The 12,321-nt window shown below is 44.8% G+C and overlaps 1 long non-coding RNA gene across 1 annotated transcript; it reads right to left on the bottom strand.

Annotated features, from left to right (window-relative positions):
- Positions 1-3,549: 3,549 nt before the first annotated feature.
- On the bottom strand, positions 3,550-6,006 carry LOC122458541. The gene is made up of 2 exons (XR_006278584.1): positions 5,927-6,006; positions 3,550-5,087 (listed from the first exon to the last, which is right to left on the bottom strand). It is a non-coding gene; the product is annotated as an uncharacterized LOC122458541 (long non-coding RNA).
- Positions 6,007-12,321: the final 6,315 nt, after the last annotated feature.

Here is a 12,321-nt window from a genome sequence, read left to right as displayed (position 1 = left end):
ACTAATCTAATCGCCTTTTATGATGAGATTACTGGTTCTGTGGATGAAGGGAAAGCAGTGGATGTATTGTTTCTTGACTTTAGCAAAGCTTTTGACACGGTCTCCCACAGCATTCTTGTCAGCAAGTTAAGGAAGTATGGGCTGGATGAATGCACTATAAGGTGGGTAGAAAGCTGGCTAGATTGTCGGGCTCAACGGGTAGTGATCAATGGCTCCATGTCTAGTTGGCAGCCGGTGTCAAGTGGAGTGCCCCAGGGGTCGGTCCTGGGGCCCGTTTTGTTCAATATCTTCATAAATGATCTGGAGGATGGTGTGGATTGCACTCTCAGCAAATTTGCGGATGATACTAAACTGGGAGGAGTGGTAGATACGCTGGAGGGGAGGGATAGGATACAGAAGGACCTAGACAAATTGGAGGATTGGGCCAAAAGAAATCTAATGAGGTTCAATAAGGATAAGTGCAGGGTCCTGCACTTAGGATGGAAGAATCCAATGCACCGCTACAGACTAGGGACCGAATGGCTCGACAGCAGTTCTGCGGAAAAGGACCTAGGGGTGACAGTGGACGAGAAGCTGGATATGAGTCAGCAGTGTGCCCTTGTTGCCAAGAAGGCCAATGGCATTTTGGGATGTATAAGTAGGGGCATAGCGAGCAGATTGAGGGACGTGATCGTTCCCCTCTATTCGACACTGGTGAGGCCTCATCTGGAGTACTGTGTCCAGTTTTGGGCCCCACACTACAGGAAGGATGTGGATAAATTGGAAAGAGTACAACGAAGGGCAACAAAAATGATTAGGGGTCTAGAGCACATGACTTATGAGGAGAGGCTGAGGGAGCTGGGATTGTTTAGTCTGCAGAAGAGAAGAATGAGGGGGGATTTGATAGCTGCTTTCAACTACCTGAAAGGGGGTTTCAAAGAGGATGGCTCTAGACTGTTCTCAATGGTAGCAGATGACAGAACGAGGAGTAATGGTCTCAAGTTGCAATGGGGGAGGTTTAGATTGGATATTAGGAAAAACTTTTTCACTAAGAGGGTGGTGAAACACTGGAATGCGTTACCTAGGGAGGTGGTAGAATCTCCTTCCTTAGAGGTTTTTAAGGTCAGGCTTGACAAAGCCCTGGCTGGGATGATTTAACTGGGACTTGGTCCTGCTTTGAGCAGGGGGTTGGACTAGATGACCTTCTGGGGTCCCTTCCAACCCTGATATTCTATGATTCTATGATTCAATACCATACCAGGCAATCCTTACATCTGCCACTCGGCTCTGAAGGCAGCACCACTGCCAGCAGCAGCACAGAAGTAAGGGTGGCAATACTGCAAATCCCCCCCAACAACCCCCTTTTGGGTCAGGAACCCTATAGTTACTACATCAGGAAATTTCAGATTTAAATATCTGAAATCATGAAATTAATGATTTTTAAAATCCTATGACTGTGAAATTGACTAAAATGGACCATGAATTTGTCCCCCCAGCTCATCACTAGATGTCAAGGGAGAGCTCATTCAGACCCTGTTTACAGATGTTTACCTTTCACTTAGCTTGAAAAGTGAATGTAAATTGGTCAGTTTCACTTTCCAGTTCACTGGCGTTAGAACATGTGCAGATTCACAATGCTGGAGGGAAATATTTACCATGTTTTCATGAACATTTTCTGTTAGAAAGTGTGGGAAATCATTCCACTATTCCCCAGTTCCCCAAAAAATAATTTGGGGATCTACAATTATTTGACAGTATCAATAGACTACAAATTTAAGAACAAAATTACTTTCCAAATTCATGAAGGTATTGAGAATTTTCTTTCCCCCTCCCCCACTTTCTTTTCAAATGTAGGTCATCAATCTATAGGCAAAGCATTTCTGTTCACAGAAAAGCATTAGCAACTAGGGAAAAGGCAACCTCTCTAGAGTGGGGCACAGCATGTGTGTTTGTCTCAGAAGCATACGAGAAAGTCTCACAAATGAAAATAACCTGTTGGATTTTCCAGTCCATTTTTCTGCCCACGAAAAACTGTGCCCTACAATACATATCTACTTTTTGTTTCTCACCTACTCCCTAAAGCCCCAAGTGGTGGTGCTTTCACCCTTCCCTTCGAAGACTATCAGAGCCTAAAATTTCAACAGGAAGCATTTTTTTTTTTTTATATGCAGCACACATCAAGTATATGCTTAACTTGATAGTAGCAAACAGCATAGCTGCCACTGGCAGGAAATATTAACAGATGGGTTCTCAAACAAACTGAAGCTGTATGACATATTTCAAGGATTTCTAAAGTTATAGAAACAGTTTCATTAGAAAAATCTATGCTAATTTCCCAGCAATTGCATATACAGCAACACCAAGACTTGCAAGACTGGACTTCTCTCCTATGATCCTTACAGAAAAAGATCCCAGAGATTAATACAAGATCTCCTTTCCACCCACATCTTACTCTTTTTAATCTTATTTTCCAAATACTACTGTACTTTGCTGCTCTTTTCCATTCTATACATCACTACAATGACTACCCTCCACAAGCATGAGAAAAGCTCTCATTATTTTTGGCCAAGGAGATAACATGCTTTTGAATCAGAAAGCGAGAGTTACCACCAGGGAAGTAAACTTGCGGTTTAGCCATAACTAGAGAGAAGAACTCAAGGCAGGCTAAAATTTGTAGTCCTATTTCAAACATGCAAAGCGTATGTGATTTCAAAATCTGGCAAAACAGTTCCTATATCTAATAGTGAGTTGCTGGTGTACACAGCGAAATACATCTTCTGGAACATACAGCAGGAATCTGGTGTACAGGGTACCCAGTAAAGCTTGCTTACATAACTGCAAATGAGACATTTTGTATCCTAAATTTACCAAATATTAACAAGTCCTCATCTCTTAACAGCCAACGCTCTCCCCTTTAAAGGTTCCTCCTGTCACGCCCTTCTGAGTTAGCCATTTCCAAAGTTGTTGTGTCTTTCAGTTGGAGTTCTTGCTCCTTACATTCCCTTCCCCACCTACCTGGGTCATTAATTTTACCTCTTTTGAGCCTCTTATCCCCTCAAATTCCAAACCTGTTGAGGTAATTTATTTGATTTTGAATGAGTTATGTTAAGAAATTACCAACAGGCCTATCAGCAGTCAAGACCCTGCACATGCCTGGCTGAAAATTCACATAACAGTTAATACAGTGATGGGTTAAGTACCTAAAGTAACTTTAGGGTGTGTCATCTACCCCCCACCTAAAAAAAAAAATTGTATCCGTTTCCTGATCATTTAGATTGGGAGTTTAAGAGGAAACAACAACATCTAAGGAAGTCATGGCTGTAAATTAGAGATTTTCAAATGAAAATTTTCAAAATGTATTCACCAATACATATTGACTTCAATTTTCCATTATCAAGTTTTGTTTATAATGGCAATATTGATCTTGGGCCTGCCTCAGTGAATATTGAACCCGAGTCAAAAAATGTTGGCATTCACCTTGATAGTCACACTCTGCCTATTCTATATGTCATTGATGATTAACAAGTTATGAATTCAGGTACTGATTAAAAATAAATTTGAAGTGATCTGAATTAGCTACACAATTTTTAATGTCATTTTTGTACATAACACTTCAAATATAAGAATGTAAGTTAATTAGGAAAACAAGCATATTCAAACCACACACATTGAAGGTTTAAGCCTTTACCTAGAATTGGTCTATTATATATAGTGAATTTTCAACATTAAAAATAATTCCTTCAAATTAGAATTATGCTTAATTAATAAGGATAGAACAGGGAAAGATCAGTTATTTGCCTTTTATTAATTGTGATTCTTCAAAATGATGTCATCTGTGTTGACCCCACTCTGTGTGCATGCGTCAGAGCTTTTGAATGGGAGCATCTTTTAAGTTGTGGCTGCACGCTGCATGTCGTCAGGTTCACCACCTGTGGGCATAATGGGCACAGCAGCCACAACTGTCCCTCAATTCCCTTGCTAATTTAGAACTCCAGATAAGGAAAGAGCAGGGATAGAGGATGAGTCATGGGACCTACACAAATGATAAGATCTTGAAGAACCACCCATACTATAATGTAAGTAAATGCAAGTTACTTACTTGTAACCAGAGTTCTTCGAAATGATTCTGCATATTCACATTTATGGGGATTGCTCTGCCTGGTGCAGCCCAATGGCAGGATCATCTCCAAACAGGGCCCGTTAGTGCACATGTGCACCCCACCCCTTCCTTCCCCTCCCCCTTCAGCATCTCCGAATGTTCTGAAAATGACTATATAAAGGGATACCGCTCCCTCTACCACTTCAGTTCCTTCCACCGCTAACCCAGAGAAACCAAATTAGGACTCTTAAAAAGAGGGAAAGATGGGCAGGATGGGTGAATATTCAGAGTGTTCTTGAAGAATCCTGGTTACAAGTAACCAACCTACATTTCTTCTTTGAGCGGCTCTGCAAACTCTCACTTACAGGTAGTTTGGCAAGCAGTGCTCAAAATTCAGGAGGACAGAACAGAATCCTAATTAAATAATGATTGAAGCACTGCTCTGCCAAACATGGCATCTGCTCTTGAAGCCAAATCCAATGGACAATGTTTAGTAAAGGTCTGGACTGGACTTCCAACTACCACCTTACATATTTCCCCAATAACTACACGTTTAAGGCAAGCAAAAGATGCTGCCCACTGCTCCATTAAAACGGTACCTTAAAAGAGCAGGCACAGGGACTGCTGCTAACTTCTAACATTCAATGGTTAAGGCTGCAATTCTGTCATGGAGGTCGTGGAAGTCAGAGATTCCGTGACTTTCCAAGACCATGACTTTCGTAGCTGCAATGGCCATTTCTTGAATGGAGCAATACATTTTGAACTAACAAGGAACAGGATTGCTCAATATCAGTCAAGGTCCAATTGCCCAGGCTGTCAGATGCAGAGACTGAGGATCTAGATGAAGGATCCTACGCTGCTGCTGAGACAATAGGTCTGGAAACCAAGGGAGATCCTTGCCAACTCCACTCAACAGCAGAAGCAGGTCTGTGTACCACTGCTGTCTTGGGTAAGCTGGGGCAATCAGGATCATCCTTGTTCGGTCCTGATGTGTTCTCTTCACCACGTTCTAAATTAATGGAAAGGTATGAAAATGAAAAGCATACCAAGAGCTCTTTCCCCATTGTGATAGAGAGGCCCGTTTGTGGTTCACTACTTTGTGTCTGCAGCTGGGTCAGGCCAGACGTGTTGACTACACCTAACATATTCTTGTCATAATTTGTATCTAAAAGGTGGCATGTAAAAATTCTTGGGAAAAGTATTAACTCATTGATTATTAATATATATAATATAGCGCATGTACGATATATGTACAGGACATGTATATGCGCTAAAGTTGTATTTTTAAATAAGTTTTTCAAGCGGTGCCTGAGCACCGTCTGCCTTAGCCAAAGGAATGTGGGTTTACCTCAATTTAAATATAAGCAGTAAAGTGGACCATCAAATTAACAAGGGGGAGGTTGCCGGAAACAGAACAATTTTCATTTTAGCAAACACCATTGGGGAGAGAAAAAGCATGGAACTTCCTTCGCCATCAGACTCCATGTCATCTTCCTCACAGAATAAATTTTATTTTGAAGAGTTAACCTTCAAAAAGAATCCATTTAAAAGTTTTACTGGTCTTTAAAGGTGGAGGGCTGAATCTCAAGTGATAAGCAATTTGATTGATTGATTATTGTGTTATTAAAATGTAGAGAGGTCTTTTCTTAAAGCTAATGACACTCTGGTGATTAATATAATTGTGAAATACATGTATTAACACTATAAGAGGAAATATAGATAGTTCGTAATATTGTGCTTTAAAGTCTGTGACCAAGCTGGTTCCTTCCTAGACAGGAGAGAAGGCAGCTATTTACCTGCCTCCGCTGTAAATTAAGCCTGGTGGAATCAAAACAATGGACTACTTACATAAGGGAACTGAAATGCCCACAAGAAGGGAAGAACAGCATGAGATCATCCTGCCTCTTGAAACAAGGTCACTGAACTCTGGAAAATATAAACAAAAAACAGAAGCCATCTTTGGCCTCCATCACTAGACAGACGAGAAGCCAGAGCTCTTGCAAGCTGAGAAAGATGGGTCCTTCAACCAAGAAGGGGTAGAAGTCTCTGGGAACTGAATAGAGGTGAGAAACCTGCTTACTCAAAGACCTTTCATCTAGGAAGAAAAGGGAAGCCAACGTGTTGTACTTCTGTGGAAAGTCCTGACTGAGGAAAAGTCAGCTATGACTGTGAAGAAAAATGACTGGTGAGATAAGTTGCCTCTAAGGTGCGTGGCTGTGCAGCAGCCTATTAAGTGCTGCGCAGGTGCTCAGGGCTGCGGCAGGGAGAGATGTCTCTCCCCGCTGGCCCCAGCCTACACCTGGACTTGCCACATCCAGGGGTGGGGGGGAGGCCTGCTGCAGCCAGGGGAGAAGTGCCCCTACTCCGGCCCCCAGACCTGGAACTGCTGTGGCAGGTGCTCTGGGGAGTCCTCTCCCTGCTTTACCTTGGGCAGCCTGCACCCCAAACTCCTCATCCCCAGCCCATCCCATAGAGCCCACACCCCCAGCTGAAACCTGCATCCCTCTACACCCTAACCCTCTGCTCCAGCCCTGAGCCCCCCCCACACACTCCAAACCGTTAAATGGCTTCATTACCACTTGAATGCCTCTTTAATGGTTTCAATGTTGTGCTAATAGGTCTGGTTTTTTCACTTTTAAGTTACTAGAGCTCCTCTGGAGGAAGATTCACCAGGCTGCAGCAGCCAGTTGTGGTAGAAGCCTGCAGGAAGGGTCAGAACAGGGATAGGTGGGAGGGTGGACAAAGAGCAGGGGTGCCCCAAATTTTCAGATGCTAAGGATGGCCCTTTCAGTAACAATGATTCTTTGAGATGTGCATCTCTGTGGGTGCTCCACTATGAGTGTCTCTGTGCCCCTAATTAAAGATTTTTGGTAGCAGTGTCCGTTGAGCCCACACATGCGCTCTCCTCCCTGATGGTCTGCCTTGAGGCTATCTAGCCTTGCATAGGTGAACCTCCCTCAGTTCCTTCTCTACCACAGACCCCTTATGGAGAACTCCGAAGTTGAGGGGAGGAGGGCAGATTGTGGAGCACCATAGGGGGACACATCTCAAAGAACCATCATTACTGCACAAGGTGAGTAACTTCCTCTTCTTCAAATAGTGTAAGAGAGCAAGTTGTCATGGGCTCAAAGGGAGGTCTAGTCAAAGCCCTGAGAACTAGATTAAGATCCCAGGTGCGGGAGGTCTCACATGAGGGAAGAGATTCCCAATGCCCTTAAGGAATCTACAAGTCAGCAGGTGACCTAACAGCGAGTATCTGTCCACCCAGCGATGGAAAACTGGTTTCACTGTGAGATGTACCTTAAGGGAGCTCAGTGAAAATTTTGACCTTGAGATCTAAAATGTAGTGTAAAATCAAGGGAGGGAAGATGAGGTTGGGTCTATGTGCTTAGAACGACAAAAAACTTGGAATCATTTCCATTTTGTAAGTAAGTATGTCAAGTGCTCAACAGTCAGCTGTGTAGCAGCAGGTCTTTCACCTAGTCAGAGCGTTCTACCTGTAAGCCAGGGGTCTCAAACTTGAATCACCAGGAGAGCCACATGAGGACTCGTACGTTGGCCCGAGGGCCACATCACCCCCCCCACCCCATCCCCTCCCCCAAAGCTGCCATTGGCCGCGCTTCCCAGTTCCCGGCTTCAGGGGAGACAACTACAGGCAAAAACAGCTCACGGAGTTCTCTGCTCCCCCTCCCCATGGGGCCGCAGGGAAGCGGTGTGGGGCCCTCAGCCCAACAGGGTTGGCAAATCCACGGGCCGGATCCAAAGCCCTGAGGGGCCTGATCCGGCCCGGGACCGTAGTTTGCCTACCCCTGGCCTGGAAGTAGGCTGGGGACACGGCACGCTGGGGAGGGAACAGGGGGCGTGGGGAGCTTGGTGGGCCGCAGGGAAGAACAGCATGTTTGAGACCCCTGCTCTAAGCCTTGGAGCCAAGCCTGGAGATGGAGGACTCACAGGTTGAGGTGAAGGATCAGCCCATTGTTTTGAGAGAGCAGGTGAGGAATGGGGGGAGGAGAGGAACCGGAGGACATCTGTGTCAGGTAAGGGAACCAGACTTGTCTTGGCCAAAAGGGGGCAATCAGAATAACTCTCGCTTTGTCTCGTTGAATTTTCAACAGGATAGAAGAGGAAACTGGGGAAAGGCATACAAGAGGTCCCCACCCCATGAAGGCATCTCCCAGTGAATGTTTTCCCAGGCTGGCCCTGGAGCAGTAACAAGGACATTTCTAGTCCTGATAAGTAATAGATATCTGTAGTCGAAGTTCCCCAAAGGGCGAATATAGTGCAAAGCACCTCCAGTACATAGCCTGGTGCAGAGTGTGATTCCAGGCATCAGGATGTAGTTGGTATCGGAGTCTCGGTACCGAGTAATGGGGATTGTGGTTCTTCCCCAATCATCAGTTCTCCAGAGTACCGGAGCTCACGTGATGCAGTAGGCTTACTTGGTACCATGAAGGAGTGTCTGTGGTATGTTGTCAGTAACTATGGTTGAGAAGGTACAGAGCACTCCCTAGATGGGAGTTTTGTTGCACCCGGTACCAAAGGTTTTCTCGGTGCCGCTCTTTTAGAGATGTATGGTAATTGTCTCTCTCCTTGGGGGCAGTACCGCAGGCTCAGAGCCTGAGCCACTGGCTTCTCCAAGCAGTGCAGCCGAGCTCATAGCAGAGGACCCCTTCTGGGTACCATACTTCAGTGCTGCCAGTGCCAAGATGGCAGCACTGGGGACCCCCTCTGGCTGGCCAATGACTCAGAGCCCCCGTCCCCCTCCCAAACCTTTTCATGGGGGGAGGGTCCAGCTGGTTTTTTCTCAACTCTACCCCTCTGAAGTTGAGGGCTCCGGGGATGATCCGGGGTCAGCACCAGAGTCTCCTGGAAACTGAAGTGGCTTCTCCATAAAGGAGTTTTAACTTCAGTTCTCTGTTCCTGTGAGACCGCAGCTTTAGCTTCTAAGGGATATGGGATTCTCCCAAGCTCAAGACACAGTGAGTGTGTCTGGCCATTAGAGGAATCGACTCCTTGCAGAAGAGGCATCTCTTGAAGCCAGGAGAGCTGGGCTTGACCCTGGGGGGTTATCACCCTCTAATAGTGAGAAACGCAGAAGAAATCTATTCTTTCCTCCTCTTCTTTTCCTCTCTCCCTTTTTTTTTTTTGCACTTTAACTGGGGGAAAAAAAACTAACTTACAGGGCAGGAAACAAAACTAGTTTTTTCTTTTTTAATCACAAGGGGGTAAAAAGGAAACACAGAGACCAAAAGAAAAACTACTGCTAATGACACAGATAAGGAAGGGACAACTGCTTGCACCTTTGAGGCCAAAGGCGGTTGAGAAGGAGCTGAGGGGGTGTTTGCCCACGCAGCGCTAGATTGCCTCGAAACAGACCACGATGAAGGGAGAGAGCATGTGCAGTCTCAACAGACATGCTACCAAAAATCTCCAATTAGAGGTGTAGGGGCGCAGATACACCTACAATGGAGCACCCATAGAGACACTACTCAAAAGAAGAAGAAGTGTAGGTTTGCCATAGGGCTTTCACCAGGTTTATAATGGCCTCCTTGAGAGGCAGGGCTACTTTTCACAGGCCTGCCATAGCCAGAATGAAAACCAGGCTATGGGAGGATTCTTCTACTACCTCTGCCTTTAAGCCCAAGTTTAAGGGCACCCTCTTCAGCAGCTCCTAGTAGGCCTTATAATCATCCTGGGGAGGCAACATGCCTCTCCCTGACAAAGCCTCATCTGGGGAGGAGACCTCTTGGAAGCCACCAAGTAGGAACATATCAAATTGGGCCCTGGGATTGGGGTAAATCCCCACAAGTTCCAAAAGGGCCACTGAATTGGCAAAGGCCACTGACCACTAGACCAAACACTCAATGACACGGAGGCCACGGAAGTGTAGGGATAACTCGAGTAGCAGCTGGGATGACTCCTTGGACAAAAGGAATATGACCCAAACTCTGATTCCAATGAACCTCCCTCCGATGACCATGGAGATGAGGTTTCCACTGGTGCCAGAGATCAGTGCCAAGACAGGAAAGCTTTCATGGGGGCCAGCATGATTGGTTTCCCTCTGGATGGTACTGCAGGACCCAGAACCAAACAGCAACTAGGGGCTACATGCTCTCTCCTGTCCACAGATGCCATCAACTCCTGTACTACCAGCATTGTCCCTCCGGTGCCGACCGTTCGTCTAGTACTGGACTCAATGATACCTACGTAAAGGTCAACAGTGCCAATTACAATGCTCAGGTAGAGGAGGGGCTTGATGTAGGTCGCACTCCTCTGTTCCCCGTGCCTGGCCTTCTTCGGTATCTAGGAATGTCCCCTCTCAGCCAACTACTTTCTGTGCTTCTTCCTCTGCACCAGCGATGTGAACAGTGCCGGGATTGCTGCACTTAGGGAAAAGCGTGGCTCATGGGCACTGAGGTGCTTGGTGCTGAGTCCAACCAGCTTAACAGAAGGTCTCAGCGTTGCCTCCATTAGTACGAACTTTAACTTGGCCTCCTCATCTTTCTTTGAACAGGGTTTAGTCACAGCAGACCTGACAGTGATCCCAATGTGAGCCTCACCCATGCACTTTAGACAACTAGAGTGTGGGTCACTCAGAGGCATAGCCTTGTTGCAGGAGGCACAAGGCTTGAAGCAAGGAGACCAAGGCACACCTCAGCACTGGGAATGGACAAAACTCCGCTAACAGAGAAGACCAACTATTCTGACAGACTAAACACTAAACACTAACTATATACAACTATGATGAAAAACAAAAACCACTTCAGGAAAGCTTGCCATAGTAAGGAGAGCAATTTCAATGACCATCATGGATAGTAAGAAGGAACTGAGGGGGCGCAGGGTCACTGGGCCCTTTATACCGCATCTATGAGCGTGTGGCACCAAAGGGCAACTTAGCCACTCCAATGGATATCACTGATCAAAAAATTCCGATGACTGTGCTCGGGGCGCACACACATCTACATTGGAATGGATACATGCAAGCACTTGAAGAACAAGGCGGCCCGAAGTGGGCGAAGAAAAAGAGGGCAGGATGCGCCATCTCAAGCCACAGGCAGTTGAGAAGAAACTGGAATCGTGGTGGGTCTGGCCCTGCCCGTATTTGTTCTTCAAATAGTGTCTGTGTGGGTGCTCAATGTCAGGCTGTGCGTGCTCCCACGTACTCTTGATCAGAGATTTTTGTCAGCAGTGTCCTCAGGTCCAGCTCTGAAGAAAAATGTATGTATTTTAGGCACCGTCTTGACCGCATTCAGTACCACTTTCACAAATAAAATTTCATTAAATATTCCTGATAACTTTTAATGTTATAAATTCTCAAAAGATAGAACCACAAAAAGCAATTTCAAGTCCAAACCAAGTGCAAGAACTACTTTGCAGTCTTACATGATGTTATTTGTATTCTTATTTTGTTTTGGAGTGTTACAGTAATTTTGATTTCTGGGAGCACTGCCAGTGGGACTTAAAATTTACACTGGTTAAAAAAATGGCTTTTTGAGACCGCTTGCAAGACTTAACAGGCTATACAAAGAATTTAGCATCTCTTTGGTACTGAAAGACATGATTCTGCAGAAAATAACCTTTGAGTGCTGGCAGTTTTGAATGTGTGAAGGTGTGTCAACAACATTAGTATTTTAAGAGGAGGACTTTAGTCTACTTCTAGCTTCTTCAAAAGTTTTTTTTAAACTAATACACAAACTTTTGAGATTTACACATTTCTGGCAGCATCACAGTTGCACCTAGTCATGACTTTAGAAGATTTTTGCAAAGAAAAAGCCAAATTTATTTTATAGTAGCAATAGTTTCTTTTTTTTATTTTTAATATACTTTAGGAAACAATATACAAAGCTGAGCTTTTCCACCATTTTCAAAGAGTGGGTTGCTCCAGTTACACAAGTTCAGCATTTTGTGATGGCTAAGAACAGCAGTCAGCACCAGACTCGAACAGTTAGCTACAACACAAACATCCTTCGAAATGAAATGTCGTAATAGCAAGACAGGTAAACCAGGAGTTAACATATGACAACTGTTGGGGAGGTGTCTTAATCATCCTTGTTGAATTTTATATTTAATTAAATATTTTATACACAGTTTCTTGTTTACAAGTATTAAACAAAACCTCCCTTGAAAAATTATTTCAATTAAGTACAAAAATGTTCAACAAGAATAGTTCTGATAAAGAATCCCCAAATAGACCAAATTCTAATATGCGCTGACCAAAGGAAATGAAAACCAGTGTTCCATTG

This window comes from Dermochelys coriacea, chromosome 2 (assembly GCF_009764565.3).
Source record: "Dermochelys coriacea isolate rDerCor1 chromosome 2, rDerCor1.pri.v4, whole genome shotgun sequence".
In the NCBI taxonomy this organism is placed as follows: Eukaryota; Metazoa; Chordata; order Testudines; family Dermochelyidae; genus Dermochelys; species Dermochelys coriacea.
The sequence above is the reverse complement of the archived record's forward strand: the minus strand, read 5'-3'. Positions and strand labels throughout refer to the sequence as shown.